Source organism: Engystomops pustulosus, chromosome 11 (assembly GCF_040894005.1).
Source record: "Engystomops pustulosus chromosome 11, aEngPut4.maternal, whole genome shotgun sequence".
Classification (NCBI taxonomy): Eukaryota; Metazoa; Chordata; class Amphibia; order Anura; family Leptodactylidae; genus Engystomops; species Engystomops pustulosus.
In genome coordinates, this window is record NC_092421.1 from 51,709,103 (window position 1) to 51,719,206 (window position 10,104).

Below are 10,104 nucleotides of genomic sequence, written 5' to 3' on the forward strand. Positions count from 1 at the left end.
TGTGATTTATACTCCCTTCTCTGTCACAGCTTTCATTCATACCAGCACCTGAGGACACCAATAAAGCAGAAAATAGTCCCAGGTAGCGCTGTCACTTTAAAATAGCTCTGTGCACAGCAAGTCCTGGGCTGTCTGGGACTGCAGGAAGATACCTGGAGTCCTCTCTGGTGATGGTCTGAGTGCCCACAGAAAGGGCTCCGAGTGCCACCTCTGGCACCAGTGCCATAGGTTAGCCATCACTGATATAGTACATCCCGTAGCCTAGCTGGCAGGGTGAATATCTGCAAAAGATGCTATTCAGTAGCCAGGTAAAAAAAGAAAAGTAGCAAAAATCATATTACATTTGGCATGTTTAGACATGAGGTTATGCCAAGCTCAAGACACATTCCCAATTTTCTGCACTAAAATAACCAAAAATTTCTAGGAAATGTCATGATGTTTCTGAAACAATATTGCAATTAATAGCCTATGACTAGTTTTTTCCTCCCTGTAAAAGACCCAGAAGATGAAGCACAGCCGCACACAATATATTCCCCGCGTCACAGATGCCAGTATGTTCTCCTGTCTGGCTGATGAACGTTCCCACTTTTTCATAGAAATGCCATTTATCTTTTTGGTGGTGGGTCGCACATATTTTTGTACCTTGACATCTCATCCACTGAAGAACGGTAATATGATGAAATATACCAAAAAAAAGGGGTTAATACGTAAGCTGCAAGCCCAGCAGTTTACAACAACACTAAATCCCTAGAAAGAAGAAAGAGAAACTAATAAATTAGCGGGAATGTAATGTAATAGAAGTGGAAAACTCGTGTGATAGGGAGCCGCTCGCCTGGGCATCCTGGGGACAGACAGCTCAAAGCTGCCTGTCAGGAAACGAAGCATGAAGACTTTCACTGATTTAGGTTTAGCTCGGTACTAAGCAGATCTCCTATGCAAATGAAGTCTGTAAACAGCCCTGGGCTTGTTGTTCTTGCCGAGAGATGTTGGCAGTATGGCTGTGTGCACAGGTTGTGTGATGCTCTATCGGACAATAAAAATACTGTCTTTATTATCCAGCAGGAATTTAATCCCCTTACAGCCAGAAAACGCAGACTTCATCCACACCGGCATCAAAGCGCCCGTGCCCAGTTATAAACTGTTGTCAGAACTACTCCCCGACACTGCTGTGACCTGCCGGAAACCTACATATCAGGGCTACAGACAAATTGTGTTGGCATCACAGATCAAAGTCAAATTGAGTCAATGATGATTTCATCTTGGGTTATCTACTTCAGCCACCTGTGATATTTTATACTCACTATCAGTCCCTGCTAGAGAGCCTGCCTGCAATGCTTCTGCAGCTGAAACAGACCCGGATCTAACATTTAAAGGGAACCTGTCACCAGAGGGGTATTTTTTTTACTGGTAACAGGTTCTTATAGACACTATACACTAGATAGCAATGATGTTTCTATCACATTTCTGGGTGAAATTGTTATAGAAATACGCAATAGTAAACTACCATGCTCCCTGCCAGTACCCACAGCCAAGTCCTGAGGGTTGTGCATTTCAAATAGTAACGTCCACCTATTAATTTGCATAATAGATGTCCTGTGAGCCCCGCACCAAGCAGGGAGCCTTGTATCTCTGACACGCGCAGTGAGCCGCAAGGCTGTTAAAAAAGCATTTATATTCCAGGATTGTAGCTGGACTTTGAGTACTGTGGCGCACTGGTGTGTGAGATCTCTTCACTGAACCTAACACAGCTCCACCCCTCTCCTCTGAATAAGGGCTGCTACAGGTATCTGTTTGGATATTACAGAAGAGTGGTGGGGTTTTGGAGCAATTTGAATGTGGAGATCAGATAACAAATCAACATAAGGACTACCCCAGTGCAGCAAGTCAGCTACAATTCTGGAACATAAATGCGTTTATAACAGTCCTTCTTCTACCAAAAACATACAAATATGATAGCTTCCACATGTCTCCAGGACCAATACTCAAAAATGTTCGCTGCTTTGTATGGTTAAACCTGCTGGTAGACTACCTTTAACTCATTCCTGCCTTTGATTAAAAATCTCATATCTTCCCTGGGAGAAGATAACATTTTACATTATTATACGTGATTCATATGAAACTGGTTAATGTCCTTCCTGTATTACATTTGGAATATCCACTTTAATGAGGTTATTATCTAGCTTGTGGGTTTATCATTTAGCACCGCCTATATTGTTAAAACCTCATATTCTGTTTATATAGTAAAATATCTTTAAAAGAAAATCTACCATTTGTTTTTATGCATTATGAACCAAATAAACCTTGAGTATGCTGTAGCTACACTGATGCGGAACATTTTTTTTCATCCCTGAACTGAGTGGTTTTCCTGAAAAAACTATTTTTAAATTATGATAATGAGGCTTTGTCACTCCTATGGCTGCTCGGCGCTTCTCTTCTTACCCTAATTCTACACAGCTCCAGCCTTGTCCTGCCCAGCATAAGCCGAGAATATGTCATCACTTTCTTGTCCCTGACAGGCAGAAGTAATTAATCGCTGCACTGTCCCCCAGCTGCTGTGTATGAGTCATCCAGCTCAGGTTGATTAGTCATGTCTGAACAGTTCAGGAAGATCCGTGTAATGTGTTTATGCATGGCAGCCAGCAACACCAAGCTTACCCAAGGCCCTGAATTTTATAGTTTTTTTGAGCAAAACCACTCGGATCAGGGATTAAACAAGATATGTTTCTGCATCAGTGTAGCTACAACGCTCTTAAGGTATGTTTGGTTCACAATGCATAAAAACAAATGGTAGATTTCCTTAAAACCCATAATCATTTTAATTAATGTGATACATTGCTTCTTTGCTTCATACCTTGTTCAATAAAATTGGAAAACATGACTTGGCTCTGTATTATTTGAATTGTGTACAGACCCAGGTGTTGCTTGAAGGGTCAGATTATCTCCACACTATATGGTAGCAATATTCCGCCAGCAATGAACTTAGATTTTTATTTGGCAAAAATACTCTACTATATAATTTTTCTCTCAATTTGCTGTGTACGTTGTGCTCAGTCACACAGTGAAGGTAATATTATGTTTGTTCATGCAGCTCACTGTGTACAGCAAGAGGACAATGAGAGCGGATGAAAACAGAATGAGCAGGAGCACAGATGGTTGAGATGTCTAACGTGCAGCTCCCCAAGGTTGATGCACAGAGAAGTGAAGTGCATTACAAATCCTATCCATTAACATATGCAGTGATCTGATTACCTGGAGATCATGTCACGACACCCTCACAAAAGTCCGGAGAGGTCTGAGAGCTTTAATTTTCTACAGAAATGGCATAGAATCCTGAAATACTTCACAAAGAAAGGTATTGGTTGTATTTTATAAGCATAAAGATTCAGCAATTTGCTGCATATTACAGTATTTGTAAATTTATAAATGTATTACTGTTCTTTTCTTGTACCTTTATTATATTATTTGTGTAATGAAAAGTTATAAAATTTTCATATTCCTCACGGATTTCTAGATCTCAGCCTCGAGGACGTTTTTATTTTTACATGTCAAGAGTTCAGTAAGGGCATGTTTTCTGCGTAAGAAATTGTACTTCATATGGTGGCGGTATTTAATATTCCATGCTGTGTACTGGGAAGCGGGAAAAAAATTCCAAATGCAGTCAAAAAAAACGCAAATGGTGAAAAAAAGCGCATTTGCATTGTTTTCGTGTGGTCTTGGATTTTATGACATGTCTACTTTATTCTTTGGGTCGATATGATTACGGGGATACTAAATTTGTATAGGTTTTATAATTAGAGATGAGCGAGCACTAAAATGCTGGAGTGCTCGTTACTCGAGTCGAACTTTTTCCGATGCTCGAGTGCTTGTTTCGAATAACAAACCCCATTGAAGTCAACGGGAGACTCGAGCATTTTTCAAGGGGACCAAGGCTCTGCACAGGGAAGCTTGGCCAAACACCTGGAAACCTCAGAAAATGATGGAAACATCACGGAAATGGACAGGAAACAGCAGAGGCAGCATGCATGGATGCCTCTGAGGCTGCTTAATCGCACCATTATGCCAAAATTATGGGCAACAGCATGGCGATGACAGAGTGACCGAATGAGGTGAGATAGCATCTAAAACACCCAATAATTGACCCTAACGCCATAGGGGACGGCATGCGGAGGCAGCGGCAGGCTAGAGAGTGGCATGGCGACATACCCCAAAGGGACTTAGGCTTCAAACCAATTTAAAAAATTCCTTTTGGCGAGGATAACGTGTAGCACTCTACGTATCAGTATTTGGCCTGGTTATGGCGGCAGAGAGGAACCAAAGGAGGTGAGCAAGAAATTATTTCCTATGTGAACAAAAGGTTGACGGTATATTTAGTCGATAACACAGCATGGTGGCGACATAGTGACCAAGTTCCATAACGTATCTGGTGAAACACCCGAAAAATGAGCCTGACACAGCTCGTTTGCTAAGGGGAATATAGGTGGAGGCAGCTATGGAGATGATTTTGGAGGCAGCGTGTGAAGGCAGCTATCGAGACGACGTGTGGAGGCTGCTATGCTATTTTTTTCAGAAATGGTTCCATGATTAAGAGCGACAGTATGGGGCATCCATATTGTGCTGCTATGATTGAAACTTCAGGTCTCCAGCATGGCGGCGACAGATGGGACGAGTTCCATTATGTATCTGGTGAAACACCTGAAAATTCTGCCTGACTTAGCTCGTTGCTAAGGGGATGATGTGCTGTATTTCCTCTTGCACTTCAGCATCAGTGGTATAGACAGTTGAATGCTGCGCATGGAGACATTGGTGGACGCTGTGGAGGATCGTGAAGGATAAATGGACAGGAAACAGCAGGGGCAGCATGCATGGATGCCTCTGAGGCTGCCTAATCTTGGGATGGAGCTGGCGGGGGCTACAAATAGCACTTCTAAGAACTTTTTGTATAAGATCAAGTGTAGTACTGTTCTTATAAGTAATTGGCCTGGTTATGGCTGGGGAGGGGAACGCAAACAGATGCGCTGAAGAAGCGCTGAAATAATATTTGTCAATGATAAAAGTTTGGCGGTATATTTTGTGGATAACACAGCAGGGTGGCAACAAAGTTAACAAGTTTGATGTGGAAGCCGTTAAAACAACCCAAAATTCTGCCTGGCACAGCTCGTTTGCTAAGGGGACGATGTATGGAGGCAGCTATGTGGACGACTTTTGGAGGCAGCTATGGAGATGACGTGTGGAGGTAGCAATGGAGACAACGTATGGAGGCAGCTATAAAGACGACGTGTGGAGGCTGCTATGGAGACAATTAAATTTGAATAGTGCCTGTATGTGCCAGTCCAAAAAAGTTTTCAAAACAAAGGACAGGTGGCCCTACAGAAAAATTAAATACATAGAGTACTATAGCTATAGCCAGTTGGCCCTGGCAAAAATAGCCAGTTTCCTCTGCTTTACTGTACAAAGTGGAGGAGAAGGAGAAGGAGGAGTGCATACATTACTCAGGTTGAGCTGCTTTCACCTGGTGGAGAATGGAAATCATGAGAAATCCAGGCTTGATTCATCTTGATAAGCGTCAGCCTGTCAGCGCTGTCAGTCGACAGGCGTGTACACTTATCGGTGATGATGCCACCAGCTGCACTGAAAACCCGCTCTGACAACATGCTAGCGGCAGGGCAGGCAAGAACCTCCAAGGCGTACAGCGCCAGTTGGGGCCAGATGTCCAGCTTTGAAACCCAGTAGTTGTAGGGAGCTGTGTGATCATTTAGGACAATGGTATGGTCAGATACGTACTCCCTCACCATCTTTCTGTAAAGATCAGCCCTACTCTGCTGAGACTGGGGACAGTTGACAGTGTCTTGCTGGGGTGACATAAAACTGGCAAAGGCCTTGTAAAGCGTACCCCTGCCAGTGCTGGACAAGCTGCCTGCTCGCCTACTCTCCCTCCCTACTTGTCCCGCAGAAGTACGCCCTCTGCGGCTAGCACTTTTCAGAAGGGAAATACTGTTTCAGCTTGTGCACCAGGGCCTGCTGGTATTCATGCACTCTCACACTCCTTTCCTCTACAGGGATGAGAGTGGAAAGATTTTGCTTGTACGGTGGGTCCAGGAGAGTGAATACCCAGTAATTGTTGCTGGATTAAATTCTTTGAACGCGAGGGTCACGGGATAGGCAGCTTTGCATGAAATCTGCCACATGCGCCAGAGTCCAAACGCGCAAGAATTCACTCCCATCACTGGCCTGACTCTCCATTTCCTCCTCCTCCTCCAACTCCTCTTCTTCTGCCCATACACGCTGAACAGTTAAGGACTGAGCAATGCTCCCCTCTTCTGTCTAGTCAACATTCTCCTCCTCCACCTCCTCCTCCGATGCGCTGAGAAACAGACCGGAGGGTGCTTTGGCTATCAACAAGGGAATCTTCTTCCCCCGTCTCTTGTGACGAGCGCAAAGCTTCCGACTTCATGCTGACCAGAGAGTTTTTCAACAGGCAAAGCAGCGGGATGGTGAGGCTGATGATGGCGGCATCGCCACTGACCATCTGTGTTGACTCCTCAAAGTTACTCAGCACCTGACAGATATCAGACATCCACGTCCACTCCTCATTGTAGACTTGAGGAAGCTGACTGACCTGACTACCAGTTCTGGTGGAAGTTGACATCTGGCAGTCTACAATCGCTCTGCGCTGCTGGTAAACTCTATATAACATGGTTAATGTTGAATTCCACCTCGTGGGCATGTCGTGCAACAGTCAGTGAGCGGGCAGTTGGAGGCCCTGAGAATGGCAGCATCTGTGCTGGACTTTCTGAAATGTGCACAGAAGTGGCACACCTTTGTGCAAAAACCAGTCAGATTGGGGTATGTCTTCAGGAACCGCTGAACTATGAGATTTAACACATGGGCCAGGCATGGCACATGTGTCAGTCTGCCGAGTTGCAGAGCCGCCACCAGGTTACGGCCATTGTCACACACAACCATGCCTGGCTTCAGGTTCAGCGGTGCCAGCCACAGATCGGTCTGCGCTGTGATGCCCTGTAATAGCTCTTGGGGTGGTGTGCCTTTTATCGCCTAGGCTCCGCAGTTTGAGCACCACCTGCTGTCGTTTAGCGATGGCACTGCTGCTGTGCCTAGAGCTACCGACTGATGGCGCCATGCCCACGGAGGGTAATTCAAAGGAGGAAGTGGAGAAGGGGTGGGAGGAGGAGGAGGCATAGTAGGCCTGAAAGACCTGGACCGAGGTAGGCCCCGCAATCCTTGGCGTCGGAAGTATATGAGCGGCCCCAGTGTCAGACTCAGTCCCATCCTCCACCAAGTTCACCCAATGTGCCATCAGCGACACATAGTGGCCCTGCCCGGCAGCAGTCGTCCATGTGTCCTTGGCTAGGTGGACCTTGTCAGAAACGGTGTTGGTCAGGGCACAGATGATGTGCTGGTGCAGGGCTGGGACGGTACATCGGGAAAAGTATTGGCGGCGGGGGACCGAATACCAAGGGGTGGCCGCCGCCTTGAGGTTGCGAAAGGACTCGGTCTCTACCAGCCTATAGGGCAGCATCTCGAGGCTCAGTAATTTGGAGATGTGGACGTTGAGGGCTTGGGCTTGTGGGTGGGTGCAACTGTATTTCCTCTTGCGCTCCAGCGTCTGGGGTATAGACAGCTGGACACTGCGCATGGAGATAATGGTGGACACTGTGGAGGATCATGGAGGCGAAGGTGTGCTTTTCACCTGGGAGGTGTTTGTGCCAGGTCCTGGGCAGGGGGCTGACTAGCAGAGGCAGCAAATGACACAGGGGAAGGAGCAGTGGTGTTGGGGTGGGGTGTTTAGCATTCATATGCCTGTGCATACTGGTGGTGGTTAAGCTAGTAGTGGTGGAACCCCTGCTGATCCTGGTGTGGAACAGGTTGCATACCACAGTCCGTCTGTCATCCGGTGTTTCTTTGAAGAACCTCCAGACTTTCACTACGTGAAACATTTGGCGCTGGTGCACCAGCTCTCGCTCTACCTCTCCGCCTGGCCCCACCACTGCCTCTTCCAACCTGTTCTCATATAGGACTCACCTCCATCTCACAAGCACTGTGTTCACCCGACTTATCAACCCAGCTTGGGTCTGTCACCTCATCATCCTCCGATCCTTCAGTCTGCTCCCCCCTCGGACTTCCTGCCCTGACAACAACTTTACCACTGTCTGACAACCGTGTCTCCTCATCGTCCGACACCTCTTTACACACTTCTTCCACTACGTCAAGAAGGTCATCATGACCCACAGACTGCGACTGGTGGAAAACCTGTGCATCGGGAAAGAGCTCAGCAGCAACTTGACAAGTGTTTTGTGACTCTGGGAAAGGTCCAGAAAACAGTTCCTCAGAGTATGCCGCCTCAAATGGCAAATTTTCCTGGGAGGGGGCAGACTGGGGGGAAGGAGGTTGAGGAGCTGGAGAAGTGCTCACCTGGGTAACATGGGTGGACTGCGTGAAAGACTGCCTGTTGGACAAATGGCTAGAAGCATTGTCCGCAATCCACGACATTACCTGTTCGCACTGTTCTGGCCTCAACAGTGCTCTACCACGAGTCCCAGTAACTTGAGACATGAAGCTAGGGAGTGTAGCTCTGCTGTGTTCCACTGCTCCTTCATCAGCAGGTGGTGTCTCACCCCGCCCAGTACCATGGCCTCTGACCCCTGCAGTAATTGGACGCCCACGACTTCTACCCCTAACCCTTTGGGTTCAACATTTTCAAAATTAAAGTCTATTATATAGACAAAGCAGAAAAATAAACTGTAATTTTTTTTTATAGAACAAAATGTGCAGAAGAAATCAGACAGGAACCACAGAAGATGATTGCTATGGCTAGTTTCTAACCTACACTGACAGCACACAAAAGGATTTTGTGCTGTGACTGAGTGTGTCACTTTAACTTTTGAAAAAGTCTAACGTAGCCCTAACAAGGGCTTTTGTGTTCTTGGAGAATCACTCCTGCCTAACAGTAAGGTTCTTGGAGAATCACTGCTGCCTAACAGTAATCTACTAGCACCCTAAAGCTATCCCTGACCAGCAACAGCTCTCTCCCTAACGGCATCCAGACAGAGAATGATGCGAGCAGCGCGGGCAGGGGCTAGTATATTCCAGGGTCACCTGATCAGGCCAGCCAACCACTGCTATCGACATGTAAGTGTACCACGTGATGCTGGGTGTACTGCAGAGTCTCCTGGCTTGTGATTGGCTCTGTTTCTGGCCACCAAAAATCTAAACGCCGCGAGATTACATTTTCTCGAGCGGGCGAAATACTCGTCCAAGCACCGAGCAGTTGCGAGTATGCTAATGTTTGAACGAGCATCAAGCTCAGACGAGTATGTTCGCTCATCTCTATTTATAATGTTTTCATACATTTATAAAAATTTAAACCTGTAAAAAATTTTTTTTTTTATTTTTCCATCTTCCAGCACTAATAACTTTTTTATGCTTATATAGTAGCTGTGGGTGGTGTCACTTTGTGCGACTTTTGATGACGTTTTCAATGCTACCACTTTTAGGACTGTACGATCTTTTGGTCACTTTTTATACAATTTTTTATATTTTTTAAAATGGCAAAAAAAGTGGCATTTTCGACTTTGGCCGCTATTTTCCATTACGGGGTTAAACCCAGTAAAAAAACTGTTATTATATTTTGATAGATCTGGCATTTTCGGACACAACGATACCTAAAGTATTTATGATTTTTACTATTTATTTTTATTTCTATCATTTCTAGGGTAAGGGGGGCAATTAGAATTTTTAGGTTTTTTTCTTATCATTATTTTCCCACACTTTTTTTAATTTTTACTTTCACTATTTTTCAGACCTCCTACTTTAACCCTGCTTGATCCTAACATAGAGTATGGCAGTATGTAGGGATTTTCCACCTCATTCATTAAAATGTGCAAATCGCACATTGTAATGAATGGGTTAAAACGAGACAGCCTTGGGTCTTTTTGGAGCCGCCAGCAGCTTTGCCGGCAGCGATCGACGGGAAAACACAACGATCACGGGTGTTGCCGGTAAGCCCGTGAGCCCTCTCCAAGCACCCGCACCCGATGTGCGCCGTACTATTGTGGCGCACGTCATTAAGGGGTTCAACGAATTAAT